The following is a 22,413-nucleotide window of genomic DNA, read 5'->3' on the forward strand; positions in this document are numbered from 1 at the left end:
AGTCAAACACCAGGCAAGTCTTCCAATATATGGGATCACCTGTGTTTTGTTTTCGTGGTGTGTGTGTGTGTGCCAGGAACCCCGTTTTTACTTTCTATTGGACCCACTGGCCAGAATAATTTCTTTGCTGTAGAAAAAGTGATTTACAAATTTAAAAGCTTATGTTCATTAGAAAAGACAGACTTTTAAAAAATATTGCAGTAGGGATGGAATATTTAAATGAATGCCTTCGTCTCTTCTTGATATGGCACTATATTTCTTTATGATTTCAGTGAAAAAGAGCTGGGTTACACCAAGTTTAATTTTTCTTTGAAACCTGTTCGTTGGCATTTAGTATGAATAGCAGAAGGAGAATCAAAGCTATACTGAAAATGATTAACCGGCAGTCACATCGGCTTTCATATTTCATCCGTGTAAAAATATGCTCTTAATTAGAATTTCCCTTTTGCTTTTTAAGAAACATCCAGGGCTTCAGGAATAAGAGGAAACGGCAGCTGGTGAGTTTTTCAGGATCCCTAGCAGAAGAATTTCTTTGTGGAGTATTGACAAGATCCTGCAAAAGGAGAACATTGTTAGGCATTTCATAAATTTTCTTAGGAGCCGCTATATTCTGAGCATCATGAGACTGTGCCCAGATCTGAGGGCAGGGAATTCTGAAACAAAACACAGCTGTCCTGATATTTTAAAGAAAATTGTAAGGGAGACACTGTGCAATCAATTAAATTGTTCTTTCCCCCCTTTTCGGAAGACAGAAACAACTTGTAAATGCAGAGTTGCTGTTGAGAATGTAAATTGGCTGGAGTATCTGTTTATGCTGTTGGATTTATGCACAAACTGTAGATGGCACAAACAAGGTCTTATTGACCTTAGCAGCCAAGCAGTGATCCACAACAGGCTCATTGCACTCAATTTCATGCTGCCAACCCAGCCATCTTATCAGTTCAGTTTTAAGGGTTGAAATCTCTTACTGATTTCTAAAGAACTTTGACAAATTCAGAGAATGTTGCTATCTAAAAATTTTATCCATCATTCCAAATGAGTGTGTTTTCAGTGTTTAGTAATGGCATTGTTCAGGGTGTGTTTGGATTCACTGGCCGCTAGCATTCGTTCACAGGTCAGCTGGAGAAGAAAACAAATTGCCCCATATAGTTATGCTACCAGTAAATGTGAATTCTGATTAGCATATAATTGAGATCATGCTGAAAAAACAATGAGTACAGAAATTGATTTAAGAGCATAACTTTTTTTTTAAAATCATCAACTGGTATTGGTTTGAGCAGAGCCTAGAAAATGGAGATAAAAACAGAAAAGTGGGAGGGTAAGTTCTTAATCCTATATCAAGGACACTTGCTTACTCATGCAATTATCAATAATTTAGTCATTTAACAACAAATATTTGTTAAGCATATTTTGTTTGTGATACCTGTGCTATGTACTAACACCAAAATAGTTAAGATACACTTTCTGCCTGAAAGCTGGGTTGAGCAGCCACTACTCTAAATGATTCTGTGAATGATGCTTCCTATCTATCTATCTATCTATCTACCTACCTACCTATCTACTAGAGGCCCGGTGCCTGAAATTTGTGCATGGGGGTTGGGGGTGGGGGGAAAGTGGTGTCCCTCAGCCCAGCCTGCACCCTCCCCAATCTGGGACATCCCTCTCACAATCTGGGACTGCTGGCTCCCAACCACTAGTCTGCCTGCTTGCCTGGTTGCCCCTAACTGCTTCTGCCTGCCAGCCTGATCAATGCCTAACTGCTCCCCTGCTGGCCCAGTCGCCCCCAACTACCCTCCCCTGCCAACCCAGTCGCCCCCAACTACTCTCTCCTGCTGGCCTGGTAGCCCCTAACTGCCCTCCCCTGCCAGCCATCTTGTGACCACATGGGGGCCATCTTGTGCGAGGGTGTACAGTCAGTTTGCATATTACTGCTTTATTATATAGGACTAGAGGCCCGGTGCACAAAAATTTGTGCACTCTGGGGGGGTCCCTCAGCCCGGCCTATGCCCTCTTGTAGTCTGGGGCCCCTCGGAGGATGTCCACCTGCTGGCTTAGGCCCGCTCCCCAGCGGATTGGGCCCAAGCTGGCAGTCAGACATCCCTCTGGCAGCCCGGCAGCCCTCGGGGGGATGTCCACTTGCCAGCGGGGAGCAGACCTAAGCTGCAGTCGGACATCCTTAGTGCTCCTGAAAAGGTGGGAGAGGCTCCCGCGACCACCGCTGTGCTGGCAGCCATCAGCCTGGCTTGTGGCTGAGCAGAGCTCCCCCTATGGGAGTGCACTGACCACCAGGGGGCAGCTCCTGCATTGAGCATCTGCCCCCTGGTGGTCAGTGTGTGTCATAGTGACCAGTCATTCCCAGTTGTTCTGCTGTTAGGGTCAATTTGCATATTACCCTTTTATTATATAAGATAGAGGCCTGGTGCATGGGTGGGGGCCAGCTGGTTTTCCCTGAAGGGTGTCCTGGATCAGGGTGGGGGTCCCACTGGGGTGCCTGGCCAGCCTGGGTGAGGGGCTGATGGGTGTTTGCAGGCTGGTCAAGCCCCCCAGTGAGGACCCTCACCCCATGGGGGTTTGGCCAGCCTGGGTGAGGGGCTGATGGCTGTTTGCAGGCTGGTCACACCCCCTTCAGGGTGGGGGTCCCCACTGGGGTGCCTGGCCAGCCTGGGTGAGGGGCTGAGAGCTGTTTTCAGGCTGGCCAAACCCCCTTCAGGGTGGGGGTCTCCACTGGCGTGCCTGGCCAGTCTTGGTGAGGGGCTGATGGCTGTTTTCAGACAAACCAAGCCCCCGGTGATCAAAGCTCCCAGCCTTTCCTTTTTTGGTTTTTTGTTTTTATTCGCTCCAGCTCAGTGGCCATGGCGACTGGAAGCAGGTATCTGGGATTTATTTACCTTCTATAATTGAAACTTTGTTGCCTTGAGAGGAGACAGTAGCCGGCCAGGAAGCTTGGCTCCTTCCATCATTGGGGCAACCAAGCCTCCTGCTTGCTCCAGCTCTGTGGCTGCCGGCCGCCATCTTGGTTGGGTTAATTTGCATATAGTCGCTCTGATTGGCTGGTGGGCGTGGCTTAAGGCATAGCGAAGGTGCAGTCAATTTGCATGTTTGTCTATTATTAGGTAACATTCTTAATACCAAAGTGCTAGATCAATGGTTCTCAACCTGTGGGTCGCGACTCCTTTGGCAGTCAAACAACACTTTCACAGGGCTCGCCTAAGACCATCCTGCATATCAGATATTTACATTACGATTCATAACAGTAGCAACATTACAGTTAGCAAGTAGCAATGAAAATAATTTTACGGTTGGGTCACAACACGAGGAACGGTATTTAAAGGGCCAGACGGTTGAGAACCGCTGTGCTAGATGGATTCTTTATCACTAAACACTATTTTGAAATTCCTACTAAGAAAATAAATTATATTATTATAAGGGGGTCATTGTTTCTTTCCTTCCCACCTCTTGTGGAATTTTTGAAAATTGAAAAAGTTATATAATGATACGAAAGACAATTATAAAAAAAAATAATAACCCACAGCTATGCCCTCACCCCAACCCCTATACAATATTTTTCTAATGTTACTTTCCAGTTCATGGTTCCCTACGTTTATATTTTCACATGCTTACAATCACAAAACACATCCCATTTTTTTAGTCTGTCTTTTTCATTTAATGTGACACATAAATATGTATTTTTTAATGTTACTTTTTTACATATATATTTTTAAATTCATAGGTTGTTTTGGGAAAACGTTTAGGTTTACAGAAGAGTTGACATAAGGTAAATTCCCATATCCCTCCCTCCCTCCACCTGCACCACACATAGTCTCCTCTATTAACATCTTGCATTCGTGTGACACATTTGTTACAATTGATGGTCTAATACATTGTTATTAACTAAAGTCCACAGTATTCAGTGGGGTTTACTCTTTGTGTTGTACATTTGTCCTTCAATAGATGAATAGATAAATTATGGTACCTCCAGATAATAGAATATTATTCAATGATACAAAGAAATGCTCTCAAGCCTAGAAAAGAAATGGCGGGAACTCAAATGCATATTTTTAAGGGAAAGAAGTTAATCTGAAGAGGCTACATACTGTATGATTCCAACTATATGACGTTCTGGAAAAGGCAAAACTATGGAGACAGTAAAACAGATTAGTGATCGCCAGGGGTTGGGGGGAAGAGAGACATTGACAGGTAGAATACAGGGATTTTTAAGACAGTGAACTAATTCTGCCTGATACCATAAGCGTGGATATATGTTATTATACATGTATCAAAACCCATAAGTACATAAATATTTTTGTACCTTTAAATAGTTGTTTAGTATTATTGGGGGAAAGCAATAGAAATATAGCTGACTTAAGTAGAAAAAGAATTATTAAAGGATATTAGATAGCATCTAGAATTTCCAGGAGGGCAATAGTTGGCTAGAGACCTCCAAACAAGGCCCCCATCAGTTATGAGCATGAGGAGTAAAGGTGTCCACTGCTACCAAGCACTGGACAGTGCAGCTTGTACTGGGGACACACCGTCATGGGGCAGTAAATACCACTTGTATCATTTGCAACATCATGGATAAACTTTGAAAGCATTATACTAAGTGAAGTAAGTCAGACACTGTATGATCTCACTGATATGTACAATCTAAAAAACCAAACACATAGAAACAGAACAAACTGGTGTTTGCCAAAGATGGAGGGGTGTGGTAGATTGGGAGAGGCTGGTCGAAGGATACAGACTTTCAGTTATAAGATGAATAAGTTCTGGGGATGTAATGTACAGCATGGTGACTAAAGTTAATAATACGTATTTTATCATTGAAAGTTGCTAAGAGAGTAGATTTTAAAAGTTCTGATCACACACATAGAAAAATTATAACTCTGTGAGGTGATGGATATATTAAGTAATCTATTTTTAATGTTTTTACAAAATTTATCCTTATTGTTGAAAGTATTACAGATGTCCCCTGTTTTTCCCCCATTGCCTCCCTCCACTCATTCAAGGACAGGCCGTTCATTGATTTTAGCAATAAAGGAAGGGAGAGGGAAAGAGAGGAAGAGCGAAAACATTGATGTGAAAGAGAAACATTGTTCAGTTGCCTCCTGCCTGCACCCCCACTGGGGGTGCAACCCGGAACCCTGGGCATGTACCCTGATGGGGAATTGAACCTGCAACCCTTCAGTGCATGGGATCATGCTCCAACCAACTGAGCTACATCAGCCAGAGCATATGTTAACGAATTTTATTGCAATACACATATATAATCACTACATTGCATATCTGAAACTTACACAATGGTATATTATACATCAATTGTATTTCAAAGAAGCTGGGAGGTGGGGAGAAAGAAAAATAGCCTGCAGAGGATTGGTCTGTGGAAAGGGAATGGCCAGGGCTGGGCTTTAGCTTTGTTATTAAAGTGTAATATGATACACCCTAGTGTCCTCATGTCCTCTCCTAGAACAGAACATAGTTAAACACACACACACACCCAATTAGTGCTTTAGACAAGAAATTATCTTATAAATCCTTCAGTCCTTAAAAAAAAAGGGGGGGGGGAGAGGAGGCAGACTATGGTTTATAGTGTTTTTCATATTGTTTCTTTAAACTGTAACTACTTTACCAAGTATGTGATTTACTGCTATTATTACAATAAAATTGGTTTTCTGACTTAGCTGTCTCTTGATAGGCACTTGCTGTGCAGGAGACAGCAGAGCCCCGCTTGGCTCAGGGTACTTTTGCTGGGAAATGAGAAAACGGTCTTTTGTAATTCACAGAAGTGCTGCTGAATGAAGGTGCAGAAAGAAGAAAGGCCTTCTACTGAGGCACAGAAGAGCTCTTATAGGATCCACACCAGAGCTAGACAGCCTTTCAATTCATTTCAGAAATGCTCACTGAGGAGGCTATGTAAGACCAAAGACAGATGATGAAAGTACAGACTAACTAAATAAATACATGGCAGGCCCCTCCTCACCTCCCAACAACAAATTCAAATATTGCTTAACCTAACAGGTCAACGTGTAGTAGCTTTGTGATCTTTAGTTTTTTCTGAGCAAGCTCTTAATATAGTACTGCCTGGCACGTCCTAGGTGCTCAATAAATGTTAGATCTTATTAATACCATTATGATGATGATTAGACAGACAATTGTGGTTATTGCTGTTGTCACCTAAAAGGAAAGAAGGGACAAGAAATGAAAGAAAAAGGAGAAACAAACGAACAGTTTCAGCTGAAATACGTTTCTTGAAGATCCAACTTTCTCTTAGTTCTAATATCACATCTGTATGTGATTCATTAGATTGCTATTTTTTTATTTTCAGTGATGAAATTGTATTTATATTTTTACAGGTGGGAATACCTGAGGCATTCTCTTAACTCCATGAGGAGATGATTTGGTGAAATTATTTCCTAGACAGTGTTTCTGAAGCTTTTTGAGAGAGAGGACTAAATGAAGTCTTTCTTTCATCTTTGCATTTTACCTTTTACTTACAAAATAGATAGGTTCTTATCCTTTCTCAGCTCTCCCTTGTATTGGGCCGAATACTCTTAAAATAAACTGCTATACGTAGAAGATAAATTGCAGGGAGTCTCCCGTGTCAGTTGAACTGTTGTTCCGTCAACACTACCTATTACTTCTGTTCGCAGTGGCAGAGCTGTAGCTTAGCGCCCATGGAGTGGTGTCAGATGTTTCCATCCCACTGCTGATGCCGTCTGGCATGAGGCTATCTGCTGGTTTATTGGCAAGGTGTTTCCTACAGTGACCATTTAGGCATTTTCTTTTAGTGTATGGCGGGATTTTAATTCTTCTTGCGTGTTAAGGATTGACATATCTTAGGTTGATTTATATGTGAAAGTTTTATTCTAGTGTTCTACACTGTGTTCCAAAACATAGGGAAGCTCTTTAAAAAAATGAAGTCAATTTTTACCACATGAAGAGCAGATCAGAGGTTTTGAAAATGTGTGTGCCAGGTGTAACTTTGTCCTGATAGTTCTCTGCCTTATATATGTTTTATTAAGAATTTTATTTCATTAAGACATACTTTATTGTTTGGACCAACCTCATGCTTTCATTTACATTCCTGGGTTGAAAAAAATGCTCTTGGAGGAATGTCTTAGCATTGACCTTCCACAATGCTTCATAATGATCTGTATGGTCTTTCTCCTTTACTAGGTATGGTTTCTTGAGAGAAGAGGAATTGTGTATTATTCATTACTCTCACTGCCAGCCCAGCACCCCCAGCCCAATGTAGGACACATAATAAACATTCAAAAATGTTTATTGAATACAACGGAATTAGTGAGTAATTAGTAAACATTTATAGAGTACCTAATGTGTTCTGCATACTGTGCTAAGTTCTAGGGACTCAAAGACATTGTATCTCAAGGTGTTAAGAGTCTCGTTACATCCAGCAGAGACTTGTCCATTGTCAACCCTCAGTGATGTTTATGGAGTGATGGAAGGCAAAGTGGAATAAGGGAGGAAGGGAGGAAAATATCTTTAAGGAGATCAGTCCAGTTCTCAAATGAAACCTTTGTGAACTTGAAAAGATGAGTGAAATCTTATTATTCCAAAATCCATTCCAGCCTACGCTAAATGATCTAGGTGGAAGAGTCTGTGACGAAATTAACAGGTGAAGCAATCATAAAGCTTCCCTTCTGCTTCCTAAAGGAAGCAATTAAAAAATCTCTTAATTATTTATGTAACAGTGGATGGTGCCAGTGTCAGATCATTCTTTAAAGAACGCCTGGCAGAGTCTTTGCTTGAAAATGTTTTGTCAACATGTATTTTTAAATTACTGTGTGAATTTGAAAGAAGCAAGCCACATATCTGAAAACAATTCTATGACTAGGCTTTGTTCTCATGAAGCCTGGCTCGTTCCCTGGCTGATTTGGTCCACATGAGTGCTTTCCTTTGCTGGAAGTTAAAATAGTTTTCTGTCTTCATCCGGAGTTATGAGCAGACCAGTGGCTTATGTGAAATCTAAAGTTCTAAACCCTATTTCAAATTCAAATTGTCTAGTTCTTCGGGCACTTGACATTTTTATACTCAGGGTCATGAACAAAGTAGCTTGGATTATTCAGTTCAAGCAATCGCAACTTGAAACACCTCATGTATCCATTTTTCCTGTGATGAACATTAGAAATGAGAACTATCCCCAGCAGTCCCAATTGCTTCTGGAAAACATGAAATCTGAGATTATATAACATATGCCAGGATAGAACTTGTCTAATTAAAATGGATGGAAATTGCTATTCCAATAAAGTAGGTAATACCTCAGTGTCACAATGCATCGGGTAGGTAATGGTACCATTTCACTTTTTTCACTTAGTTTTAAATGGTCATTTTGCCACTTAGAACTGCACTCATATCATACTGTCTTTGCCTAATAGAATCCTAAATGATTTTGTAGATGTCTGTCCAAAATTATGTTAAAACTAGAGGCCCAGTTCATGAAATTCGTGCAAGGGTGGGGTCTCTAGGCCTGGCCGGCGATCAGGGCTGATCATGTTCCCCGTCTCCCCACTGTCTCCTTCCCTTGCTGCCCGTGCACTGCCACTGTGTGGTTCCCTGTCTCCCCACATCCCCCCGGCTCCTCCTTCCCTCGCCGCCCATGTCCACCCCCACCCACCCCTGGTTCCCCGTCCCAGCCCGGGGCCTGGCCAAGGGGAGGGTTCGGGAGGTTGGCCAGCAGGCCCCATCGGCGATTGGGGCTTGCAGGTTGGGGGCAGCTCCTGTGTTGAGCGTTTGCTCTCTGGTGGTCAGTGCACATCCTAGCGACTGGTTGTTCCAGTTGTTCCATCATAACGGTTGCTTAAGTGTGTGTGTGTGTGTGTGTGTGTGTGTGTGTGTGTGTGTATACTAGAGGCCCCATTCACGAATTTTGGTGGGGGCGCCCTCAGCCAAGCCTGCACCCTCTCCAATCCGGGATCCCTCTCACAATCCTGGACCACTGGCTCCTAATCACTTGCCTGCCTGCTTGGTCACCCCCAACTGCCTCCCTGCTGGCCTAGTCACCCCTCACTGCCCCCTTGCCATTCTGGTCACCCCCAACTGCACCCCTCCTGCTGGCCCGGTCACCCCTAACTGATGCCCCCCCCCCCGCCAGCCTGGTTGCCTCTTACTGCCCCCTCCTGCTGGCCTGGTCACCCCTAACTGATCCCCCCTGCCAGCCTGGTTGCCCCCAACTGCCCCCTTACTGGCCTGGTCGCCCCTAATTGCCCCCCCACTGGCCTGGTTGCCCCCAACTTCCCCCCACTGCTGGCCTGGTTGCCCCTCACAGCCCCACCGCTGGCCTGGTCGCCCTGTGCAGCCTGCTGTTCAGTTGTTTGGTCGTTCCTCACTACCTCCCCTGCCGGCCTGGTCGCCCCATGCAACCTGCTTGTTCAGTCGTTTGGTCATCCCTCACTAATCCCCCTGGCTGGCCTGGTCATAGGCAGCCATCTTTGTGAGGGCGTGAGGGTCAATTTGCATATTACCTTTTTATTATATAGGATAATCTGGTAGTGTGGTCCCATACTATCAAGTTTTCCTCATTTAAAAGAGACTATCAGAACAATTATTCATGTAAGAGAACATGGCCAGATAGTAATCATTAATTTGTTTCACTATATCTAAGAACTCATGCTATCATCTAAGCAAATTTTCTGGTAGTTAATACCCTATTTTTCAGAGATGAGAACAATTGAATCTTCTTTTTGATTAAAGATTTTTTAAAGTTGATTTTAGAGAGAGGAGGGGAAATAGAGCGAGAGCGAGAAAGATTGACCGGTTGCCTCCTGCACGTACCTGTATTGGAGATCGAACCCACCACCTTTTGATGTATGGGACAGTGCTCCAACCAACTGAGCCACACCAGCCAGGTTGAGAACAATTGAATCTTCTTGATGACTTGGGAGATAATAAATGTAAGCACTTGCTGTTCAGGTTTGACAATTTAGTTGACATAGTAACAATTACTGTCCTGATTATATTATCTGATTAATGTTGAATCTAAATTTGCATTTAATCAAATCTTCACAGAGCTTCTACCTCAAGCCCAAGTATTTCTCACTTTATTTAGAGATATATGCTTTTGTTGATGAAATTGCTGGTGGACAACATTTAAAAATTAACTCATGAGAAGTAATCTGCCATATTTAAAAATAGCAGTCTAGGTTATTTTTATATGGAGTACGTATTAAAATACTTCATGTTCTATCATACATAAGGGTGGGGCAAGGTTTCACTCTTTCCTATAGAAATAGTTGTCATCCCTTATTAATGTGCTCCCAGGATCTTCTTCCCTCAGCTTTCTGAAGCAAACAGGAACTGCCCTCTGAAACAGCCAGGGGATCAAAGTTTTCCCTCCATAGTCCTACTAGGCACTCTGAAATAGATTTGCTCTCCCAGCTAGGAGTTAACCATCCCTGTATGACGTAAACTAAAAAACAACAACAAAACACACACACACACACACACAAAATCCAATGCTCACAAACAAAATAGCATAGAAAATACCAGAGCAGAGCAACAGCCATTTAAAGGTCCAGAGCGCCCAGCTGGTGTGGCTCGGTTGGTTGAGTATCATCCCATATACTAGGTCGCTGGTTCATTTCCCAGTTAGGGCACATGCCCAGGTTGCAGGCTCAATCTTCAGTAGGGGGTGATTATGTTTCTCTCTCATCCATGTTTCCCTTTCTTCCTCTCACTTCCTTTCTCTCTAAAATCAATAAAAACATATTTAAAAAAATAAAGCTCCAGAGAAAGATCCAGGGATACTCACTTAGGGCTCTATCTGTCAATACTTCATTATTTCTTACAAAAACGGTTAGACTCTCAGCAGTGCTGCTTGGGCTTAAGCAGTGCAACTCAGGCAAATTATTTTGATTTTACTTTTCCTTATCTATAAAGGTAGGATAATGATACAAAGCAGGGTTGTTTTGAAGCTTAAATGAAATATATGTACAGTTATGTGCCGCATAATGACATTTCTTTGTCTCTCCTAAATCTATTGCTTCTGGCTTTAGTTCTGACTAATTTCTTAAATTAATTTTTGTACCAATCAAGAATAACCTCCTTCAGTGGACACTTTTCAGACTTCCTCTTGGCCTCTCTGCCATAATTGTGCCATTCTTATTTTAATCATTGTTATCGAACCCCTAATTTAGCATCATCTACAATGTTTCCCCAATGAGACTTTTGCATCCTTTAGCCCCAGTGCCCAACACCCTCATGACATCTACTGGTATCTAGAACTAAACAGTTTTGAGTCATATTTTTCTGTTTCTTTGGTGCTTGTTTTTTTTTTTTTTGGTTTTTTTTTTTGAGGAGGCACACTATTCTAATTTCTTTGATCATTCTTATTAACTGTATCTCTTTCTGGATTCTCCTGAATTTATTTATCGTCTCTTTTAAGCACTTCCTCTAATAATGTTTCCAAAGTAGATCACATGGCAAAGTTTCTGAGATCTTATAAGCCTGACAGAGTATATTTATTTCACCTTCATATGTATATAATAATTTGTTGGGCATAAAATTGTAAGTTCAAAGTTTTCCCCTTTGATGTTTTAAAAATTACCATATTATTTTTTGTGTCTAATTTTTCTATTGAGAGATAGGATTTCATTCAGATTATTATCCCTTTGGAGATAGATGATAAGCTCTTTCTTTCTGCAAGGCTTTTAGAGTTTTTTCGTGTCTTACATTTCATTATCATGTCAATTGTCTTGGATTGTGGTCTTCTGGGCCTAGAGATTTGAAGGGGAGAAGAGGTGGAGGAATAAACGTCCTAGGGATCAGTCAGCCTCACTGCTATCATCCAGCTCCCTGCCCTACTGGGCTTTGTTTGGGCTGTCTGATCATTGTACCATGAGAACAGGCTACTGCTACTGTTTTGTGATCTTCTGTGGCAGTGCTAGGTGGCCACTAGAGCGGAATTTAGAAGCCCTGCCTCAGCCTGTTCTCCCATTGCACCAGACTGAACTTGACCTTGCTGATTCATGACAGCCTGGGCTTTTCCAGGTGTTCCTCAGTTTTTATGTTACTGGTACCTTCTGTCTCTGCATTCTCTAGTGCAGTGGTTCTCAACCTTCCTAATGCCACGACCCTTTAATACAGTTCCTCATGTTGTGGTGACCCCCAATTTCATTGTTACAAATTGAGCATAATTAAAGCATAGTGATTAATCACAAAAACAATATGTAATTATATATGTGTTTTCCGATGGTCTTAGGCGACCCCTGTGAAAGGGTCGTTCGACCCCCAAAGGGGTCGCGACCCACAGGTTGAGAACCGCTGCGGTGCCTATAGTTTCTCCGATGTTAATTTGGGGGAAGGAAGCCAGCAGCCAGGTTTGGTTTACCTGACAGGGGTGGGCAAACTTTTTGACTCGAGGGCCACAATGGGTTCTTAAACTGGACCAGAGGGCCGGAACAAAAGCATGGATGGAGTGTTTGTGTGAACTAATATAAATTCAAAGTAAACATCATTACATACAAGGGTACGGTCTTTTTTTTTTTTTAGTTTTATTCATTTCAAATGGGCTGGATCCGGCGGGCCGTAGTTTGCCCACGGCTGGTTTCCCATCTTGTCAGGAACTGAGACTCCCCAGCAATGTTTTACCAAGTTGACTCATGCCTTCTTCCTAAAACACTCTTTTTAAAATATGTATGTATACTGATTTCAGAGAAGAAAGGAGAGGGAGAGAGAGATAGAAGCATCAATGATGAGAGAGAATCATTGATCAGCTGCTTCCTGCACCCTCCCTACTGGGGATGGAACCATGACCTCCTGGTTCGTAGGTCCATGCTCAACCACTGAATCACATCAACCGGGCCTAAAACACTCTTGCCTTACGTTCCTGGTAGTGCATTTATGGGGTGCTGCTTTTTCTTCTCCTTCAAAGGTTCCTCCTCTTTTGCCTATTCCTGTTCTCTTCCAAGTCCTGCTCTCTTCCTAGCTCCACATTCTCTGGCGATGACCTCATCTCCTTTAAAGACCTCAGTTACCACCTACATGCTGAGGGTATTAACTGTCCATTTCTAACTCTAAACTCTGCTGCCCTCTAGTCTCACATAGACTCATCTTTGGACATGACCAAATAGATGCCAAACACACCCACAGGTATATTCATCCTACTCCTGACAACTCCTCTGTGTTGCCTCTATCTGTGAGGCTCGACATTCAAAGCCAGAATCTGAGTGTTCTTCTTGACCTTTTCCTCATGCTCTACATTTAATTAATTACCAAATCATTTTGATTCTACCTCCTCAACATATCTGATTCGAATCCCCTTTTCTCTATTCCTACTTTAAGCCTTGTTCCATGCCACTGTCATCACTCACCTGTGATGCAAATGAGCCTTCTGCTTCAACAACCCCCCTCTCCCTGTTTCATTCAGTACTGTTGGAAATTGCATACAAAAGCTTTTGCATATGTGAATTCTTCTGGGGTTGAGATGCATAGCTTTCACCTTTGAAAGGGTCCAGGATTCAAAAAAGGGTAAGAACCACTTTATGATTAATGAATTGGTTTCAGTGTGCAATGGGCTATTTTATTTTTTATGAAAAGGAGTGAACTGAGGTATAAGATCAGTGTCCCAGGTTCCATTTTATGATGGCATATTTATACATACTATGACTCCGTGGGAATTCTTGATGGAATGTGTAGAGTTCTGTTCTATATGTAATACAAATTGAGGATGTGAATCTTTGTAAATCAAACTGCTGTGCAAATAGACTTTAAAGGTAATTAGAGGTAAATGCAGTCCTAAAATTCAGTCTAATGCTAATAAATCACATTTGAGATAGCCTTAAGCTCAGAAAGCTATTTTGTAAGATTAGATTTCAATTGCTGATCAGTTATGTAGACAAATAATTTTTAAAAACCCATCAATATTTTTCACATACTCACTAATATGATTTATTAGGTGTTTACTCAGTTAATTAATAAATTATTAATTTATTAATATATTATCAATGATTTATTAACTATGTTAAATACTTATTAAGTGTTTTGTCTGTATTTGGGAAATGTCTTTTTTGTTAAGATGTGACTCCCTTATTTACAACAGCATTAAAGTAAAGGAAAAGTAAACATTTTAAAGTGAAAATGACTGGAAAAAATGGGATTAAATGTTTTCCATAATATTTTTTTAATGTTCATTTGCTTAAAGGCATTAGACTTGGATAATTTTACTGCCAGATTTTTATTTTCTTATTTTTATCACCTTTCTCCACCCAAGATATAGTACACACTTGTACTATTTATGATAGGGCATATTCTGGATTTGCTAGAGCATAGTAAATGTCAATGGCTCTGAATGAATTGTTCAATATGTGTTGTTTTTCTTTTCTCTATTTACAAAGTCTGTCTTTCTTATTAAATTTCTAAGTTTAAATGTACATTTTCTCTTGCATTCATTTAATGTTTTGGGTAACTATACAAGAAGTGATTTTGTATAGACTGATCACATGGCCTATGATTCAATCTCTTAAGGTCAACTGGATTCTTTATGATTTTCAAACAACAAAAATAAGGCCATTTCCAAGATTCTAGAAGAGACATGGCAATGATAATGCTATTATATTTGGTTTAGTAATATGTTTTGGATTTGTATTGAATATGAGGATGTCTGTTGTCTTGAGAATTATATTACTAAAAAAAAATTTCAAATAATGGCCATTATACATGTTCATTCTATTCTAGCCCTGCACCAGCCAATATGGTAGCCCCTAGTTGCATGTAGTTACTGATCACTTGAAGTATGACCAGTACCACATATTGAAAGAATAATATTTTGGAGATATAAGGTTAAATAAAATATGTTATTGAAATTAGTTTAACCTATTTTTTTAATGAGGCTGCTGGAATATTTTAAAGTTACATAAATGACTTGCATTATATTATTATTATATAAAGTTATATGATATTGTTATAATAACTATTAATGTAAGTTATTATAATTGTTAATAATAATAGTAACATATACAGTTTATTACATAATATTCTTTATTATATAAAGTTATTTAAATGTCTATTCATTTTAATCTTATTTAACCTTTACAATAATCGTATGAGGCATGTATTTTTAATATTCAGAATTTTCAGTAAAGGAAATTGATAACCAGAGAGATTAAATATCTATCCCAGGGGTCATTCAGTACTCAAACCCAATTGGTACTCCTAACCAGTAGGTATTTCTAACCTTTGTGATAGTATATCACCATCAGTCCTTTTTTTTTTTTTTGCTACTGGTGACAGCAATGTAATTAAATATGCTTCTTTATTTTTAAAAAATCTTGTTTTCTTATTTTGTGATAAAGAATTTGAAGGTGTCATTCATTTTTAAATTCATGCATTTAATTGATCTGATGGCTGAACTATATACCTCACAACAATATGTCTATCATATGAGGAAGGGTATCATTGACTGCACTTTCTAAATCAGGATGCTCAGGTGTTCGTTTTTTTTATTCACTCATTAATTATGCAAAGGTTTTTATTGAAATTCAGCTAGTGCATTTCTATCTCTCCTCATGTCATTAAATTGTTCTTGCAAACTAATTGGATGATGTTGCATTTTTATCAAGTGGTTCCTACTAAAATTCTTTGTTTCAAAGATTTTTAAACAGTTTTTAAATGATTTGAGACTTTTTTAGAGGTGACACACAATTCTTATGCAGAAAAATGAAAACATTTCCATGTTTATCCTTAAAATCTCATATGTTTAAACATTTCCATATGTTTATCTTTTAAATCTTTGTGCTCTCATTGTTAAATATGACATCTTTGAAGCAACAGATTAAGTTTGATTATATTCTTTTTCCAAAATATCTGCCATATAGCATACTACTCATCAAATGAAAGAGAACAGATCATTGGCTTGTTTTTTCTCTGACATAGCTTCTTTCAGAGTATTACTAATTAGCACAGAAATGGCTGGAGGAGAAGGAACAAGAAAGAGAAGGTAATCCTTTTTAGCTGCATAAACTTGATTGCCTGTGGACTGAATTAGAATGCTTTGTACAGAGGTCAGGAGAGACCACCACCACAGAGACCTCTGGTTGGTTGAAGTGAGATTCTATAAACTATGGGATTCCATTTCTTTTCTTTTTTTTAAAATATATTTTATTGATTTTTTTACAGAGAGGAAGGGAGAGAGATAGAGAGTTAGAAACATCGATGGGAGAGAAACATCAATCAGCCGCCTCCTGCACATCTCCTACTGGGGATGTGCCCGCAACCCAGGTACATGCCCTTGACCGGAATCGAACCTGGGACCTTTCAGTCCGCAGGCCAATGCTCTATCCACTGAACCAAACCGGTTTCGGCTGTGATTCCATTTCTTTCTTTTTTTAAAATTTTGTTTTATTGCTTAAAGTATTACAAAGAGTATTACATATGTCTCCTTTTTCCCCCTCCCCTACCCCAGTGTCTTGTGTCCATTGGTTATGCTTATATGCATGTATGCAAGTCTTTCGGTTGATCTCTTACCCATCCCCCCCACCCCCGCAACCCTCCCCATTCCACTTCTAAGGAATTGTATGATTACACCAATTAATCACCAATTCTAAGGAAGGTTGATTATCTACTTGAGGGAGATATTTACATACACTAATATCTGATTGGTGACTTAAGTCATATGAATGGTTTGTTTCAATTATTTTCCTTTTAAGCAGATTTATTGAGGTATAATTGATATACAAAAACTGTATATATTTATTTAATGTATACAATTTGATGAGTTTAGACATATGTATACATCTATAAAAACCATCACCATAATCAAGGTAATAAGACATGTTCATCACCTCCAAAAGTTTTCTTGTGCCTCTTTTTTTGAGGGTGTGGTAAAAATACTTACCATGAGATCTAGCCTCTTCAATTTTTTTAAGCGCACATGTTACCACATTGTGTTGTACTACATTGTACAATGTACCTGTACAAGTGATTCATTTTGCATAATTGAAACCTTATACCCATTAAACAATACCCCTCTAATTTTTCCTCCCCTCAACCCTTGGCAACCACCATATTCCACTCTTTGATTCTACGAATTTGACTATTTTAGATACTTTATATAAGTGGAATCATGCAACATTTGTCCTTCCGTGACTGGCTTATTTGACTTGGCCTAATGTCCTCAAGGTTAATCAATGTTGTCACATTTGGCAGGATTTCCTTTTTGGCCACTGAGGCATTTTATTTGTATATGCACATTATATCCCTAGAAAAAGAATCCCAGGATTTTCTCTCCTGTGTGGGTTTGCTTCTTCATGGTCCATGATGCCTGCGGAGGTTGTCAGTGTAATGAAACCAAATTGATAGGATGAAAGCAGGTTGTTCTTCCATTTTTCTAGATCTTTGAGTAGCATATCAAATCTGGGGCTGATCACTCCATACTTGTTTAACCTGCCCATGAGGATCACAACAGTTTTCCCAGCTCTTTGGTCATTAATGATTTCAAATTCGCCAATGTAGCCACCCTTCATTATCACAGAAAATGGACAATGACTTTGGGGCACAGCCTAACAGGAACCTGGCACTTGCTTCCCTTTTTGGCGTTGTTGATGTTCTTGAGAACATCAGCCAGGACATTCATGCACACCATTATGGAAGGATGGTGGAAAGGGCCAGAATTTCCTTTATAAAGGTTGAATATTATGGGATAGGGTTAGGGCTATGTCTTACCTTACCTGTATATATCCCATTTTCTTTATCCATTCATTTGTCAGTGGACATTTAGGTTGCTCCCTTATCTTAGCTAATGTGAATAATGCTGCACCTAATGTGGGAATGCAGATGTCTCTTTTTAATATTCCAATTTCAGTTCTTTTGGATATATATCCAGAAGTAGGATTGATGGATCATATGGTAGTTCCATTTTTATTTTCTTAAGGAACCTCCATACTGTTTTCTATAGTGGCTGCACCATTTTACATCATTCTTACCAACAGTGTAAAGGTTCCAGTTTCTCTGCATCCTCATCAAGACTTGTTATCTTTTTGTTTTTTGGATAATAGCTATTCCAAGAGGTGTAAGAATATTTTATTGTGGTTTTCATTTGCATTTTCCTGATGATTAATGATGTTGAACACACTTTCATATATTTTTTTTGGCCATTTGCATGCCATCTTTGCAGAAATATCTATTCAAGTTGGATTATTTGCATTTTTCCTATAGAGTTATAGGAGTTCCTTATATATGTTAGATATTAACTTCTTATCTGTTTCAATTCTTTTAAGGAAATTTTAGCTTATTGTAATTCTTCTCCATGCCAGCCTGTTCTTTCTTTCTCTCTCTCTCTCTCTCTCTTACACACACACACACACACACACACACACACACACACACACATATATATATATATATATATATATATATATTCACGCGCAGCTTTGATATAGGGATTCTTGCTTTTTAAAAGATAAAAATAATATTTTTTTGTTGAATTGAACTGAATGAGAAATTTATGGAGATTGAAGGAAATATTAACAATATCTAGAAGGAAAACAGGTTTTGTGAATCATCTTTTTATGAAGCAATTTATATCTAGGAACCTAGATTTGTGGCTTTCTGCATAGAATCTGGGTTTTTAGGTTGATGATTCTCTGAGTATTTCCGCGCCCCCGCCCCCATTTTTATTGAATCTCTTGAGTCTTTCTTCAGCCAGATGGCTCTGTAGGCTGGGTGCCATCTGACCAGGCAATGTTTAGTGAGATTATTTAATTGTGTGTTTATTAAAGCTCGCTCTCTCTGGCAACATATTGTACCTTTTTAAAGTGTCTCCTTGGCAAACTCCTGAATTGTGGTGCTGTTTATTTTTTCAAGTATATCGCTGGGGCTGCCAGAGGTAACTACACAAGCATGTCAAAGAATAGGGCTTCCTTACCTTTGGACCTCACTGCACTCCTATCTTAACTGCTTTTGACTTTTAAAGCCTGAGTCTTTATGTTTGCAATATTTGGAGTTGTCCTTTGGAGTGATTGTCATAGGTGATCTAGTGATGGGTGATTGAACTCTGAATCCCCTCATTGAGTTGGGTTATCTTGGAGAGTACCAATAGTTTATACCTGAAAATTGTTAACCATTGGTCAGGACCCCATTTTCAGAATGTGGTTAGGTAACTTAAGAAGTCAAAGATCAGTGTGGCTGGCAGAAACATTGTGGGTGAATTTGTGGTCCTGTGTAGCCACTGAAGGGGAGGGAAAACAGGTAAGACATAGCCCTAACCCTATCCCAAAAACGAACAGTATCACAGAATACTAGCACCATCCAAAACACCCAACATACCAGGATCACATCCACACTGGACAGCACAAGTGAGGGTAAATGAATTGTCAAAGGAGTCCGGAAGGGTCCATGACCATTATTTTCAATGCATGTATGTTTGGGCTCCGGGGTCTGCTTTTCTCCTATGAGCACTAGTCATGTTTGGACTACCCATCAGCACTGAAGCATATAAGCACCATTAGGTATCTTGGCATGACCCCCTCTACCCACCAAGTTTACCACTCATACATCAGGCAAATGGCTCAAAAATGCCTAAAATTTAAAAATACCTACCATGTCATCCAAGAGAATATTCAGAAGCATACAAGACAAAAGGAATGGAGGCTGGCCCCAGGTGCTTCTCTTTAACCAACAAGGACATGTAACTATAAAATTCCTTAATCCCAGAGCGGCTATGACTCTTGACCCCTGGTATGTGGTCTAAGTGAGGGGTCTGGAACCCCACCTCTGTTTCCAACTAAGGCTGTCCTAACAATATTCTGGCTCCTCTTGGCCTACACTTCTGCAGATGGTTCATGAAAGTGATCACAGAGCTATTCTTCAGTGATCAGAAGAAGAATGAGTGCATTTCTTTTGGGAACTGAAAGAGTAATAGAGGAGCATACAGGGAAATTATTGTGATAAAAAGATGATTTATCAAAATCTAGCATCTGGATGGACTTATTGAACTGAAATGTAGGTTAATGCAGTATTATCACCACATAATATGGGTTGTTTTCAAATTAACACAATCTTTGGACATTTCATAGAGGGTATCATTTTTCATGCAGTTAAACACTTACTATGAAACTGGATTTCTTTGGTGAGTTTCTCTTCTCAGGTGTGATCAGTATAGTGGAGAGACATACCAGCCAGGGGACATTTCTAACCAGCAGAGCCGTTGTAACGTGCCTGCAGAGTGACTTCATTCATTAAGGAAATCCATGCATGGTGACTCTGGCCAGGTGCACATCTCTGTGGAAAGCAAATAGTAGCATTGTTGTGTGTGTGTGTGTGTGTGTGTGTGTGTGTTGTCAGGACAATAATATGTGTGTTAGTTAAGCAAGTGCTAGGTTATGAATCCTCTGAAATCCCTTGAACTGAGCGTTAGTTTGACAACTACTTTTTGCGTGTGGGAGAAGCCACTCCCCTGTATTTGTAGAGATTTGTTATATTTGAATTATGTGTAAAGGCATTTTAAATTTTAATTTTATCTGGGTACCTGTTCTGGGTTGGTTATAGAATGCCTTTTGTCAACCTAGCATTCTTCTTTTAAAATAATTTTTAACCATGATTTCTAAGTTGCAGTCACCATGTGTATTGAATCATAAATATGGACTGGCAGGATGTAATTGCGAGAAACCTGATTTGGGTAGCTTGGTAATTTTTTAAAGGATGTCATAGATGTAGGAATCTTTCTAATATTTGTTAATTTGAATGTACTCTATAGTTGATCTGCAGTTTTCTGCTGCCTAGGCAGCTTTTGGTTTATTTATTGGTGATAGTTGTGTGTTTTTTTTTTTGTTTGTTTGTTTGTTTTTTTGATTTAGTAAACTTTACTTTCAAGTTGTCAGGGACTTTGGAAAACCACGTTTTTCTGTTTTTGTTTTTAATACCATATTGGTCATCTGGCCAAGATATGTTGGTCTTGTGTATGTATTTGTTCTCAGCAACACTTAATAACATTTATGTTATTAAAACACGGGTTGGAGTTTTATAGAAATCAAACATCAATTCCCCAAGCTTCATGGATAGGAAAATGGTATGACACAATGGATAAGAGCATTGGTTTAGGAATCATAGTTCTTGAGTCCAACTCCAGCTTCCCTCCTTATTAGGTGTGTCCTTGGGCAAGCTACTTAATCTTTTCTAATCTTTGTTTCCCTCCTTGTTAAATGGGCATATTAAGAATATCTATCTTATAGGGTTACGGTGAAGAGTAAATGAAATAATCCACTTAACATAGGGCCCAGCACACAGTAAATTTTCAATAAACTTTTATTATTTAATCTATTAACATTCGCATGGGCTTGAGAAATGGTGCCTAGAGTTAATTCTCCTTGTCTGGTTACTGTATTTATTTTAAGGAAGTGATAAAATGGCCAGACTTCTAGCCTAGTGTTTTCTCTTTTATATAGATACTTTTTCACTTTTAACAATCAAATTTATGGTCAGGCAAAGTTGAAGATATAAAATTTAGAAACTGTTAATTTCTTTACTTTATAAGTCTTTTAAAAAGGAGTTTTGCACATTGTAAAACTCCACCAATTTTTTCACTCTCACCCCTCCTACTATCTCCCCTGCAGGTTAATAGCAGCAAAGCGAGAAGAGAATGAAGACCATTTTTCTGCCCTTTGATTTAATCTGAGCCTCGTGACCCTGCTCCATAAAGTAGGATATTTCATCTCCTACAGGAGGTGCTAATGAAAGTCAGTTGTTATAAGACATTGTTCTTATCACCAGGAAGGTTTATTAGTCAGTGCCCGCGCAGGGGGACACAGGGTAATTGGACAAAGCTGGATATTTATTTGATAAAATGCCTTGTAGGTCAGTTTCTATGAATTTTTCCTCAAGCGGCCTGGGAAGTACTGCAAAAATGAAAAAAAAAAATTCTTTGGACTTGAGAAGTAATTTTCAGTAGAAATTGACTTAAGGGGAAATCAGTTGTGGTTATGGTTTCTGCTCCCTGATCATTTGGCCTCTTCCTCCTGTAATGCAAGGAGGAAGGGTCCAGGTGGAAAAACAAAGATAAAAACATAATCACTGAAGATGTGATCACCAGAAGATCATGCAGAGCTGTGTGTGTTCTTTATCTATACACCCTTTGAGTAGAGAGATTCTTCAACAGCACTATTTGTAGCTCACAGTTTTATCTGGCAATCATATTACATCTAGGACTAACCACCGTTAGAGTATGAAATTTTTTTTTCGTAGTTTTCCAGACTATCAATTCAAAATAGCATGCTTGCTCTGATTAACTCATACTAATAGATAAGTAAATTCTTAACCTTAGAAGATTTTTAATTTTCAGAAACACAGGAAAAACTGTCACATTAGGGACAGTATTGAAATCTGTAGTTGTTATTTTGCATTTGGGTCTTGATTGCCACTTTCCACTACATTTTGTCCTTTTTCTACAACTATTCTTCTAGTGGTTGA

The 22,413-nt window shown here is 39.5% G+C and overlaps 1 protein-coding gene and 1 pseudogene across 2 annotated transcripts in view; one reads left to right on the forward strand and one right to left on the reverse strand.

Annotated features, from left to right (window-relative positions):
- LHFPL3 (LHFPL tetraspan subfamily member 3) overlaps positions 1–22,413 on the forward strand; it is a 481,707-nt gene that overhangs the window by 65,975 nt on the left and 393,319 nt on the right. The window lies entirely within an intron of this gene.
- Positions 17,210–17,593, reverse strand: LOC308526627 (small ribosomal subunit protein uS8-like; annotated as a pseudogene). The gene has a single exon. The product of its transcript is annotated as a small ribosomal subunit protein uS8-like (transcript).

This window comes from Myotis nattereri (assembly GCF_964212035.1).
Source record: "Myotis nattereri genome assembly, chromosome: 11".
Lineage (NCBI taxonomy): Eukaryota > Metazoa > Chordata > Mammalia > Chiroptera > Vespertilionidae > Myotis > Myotis nattereri.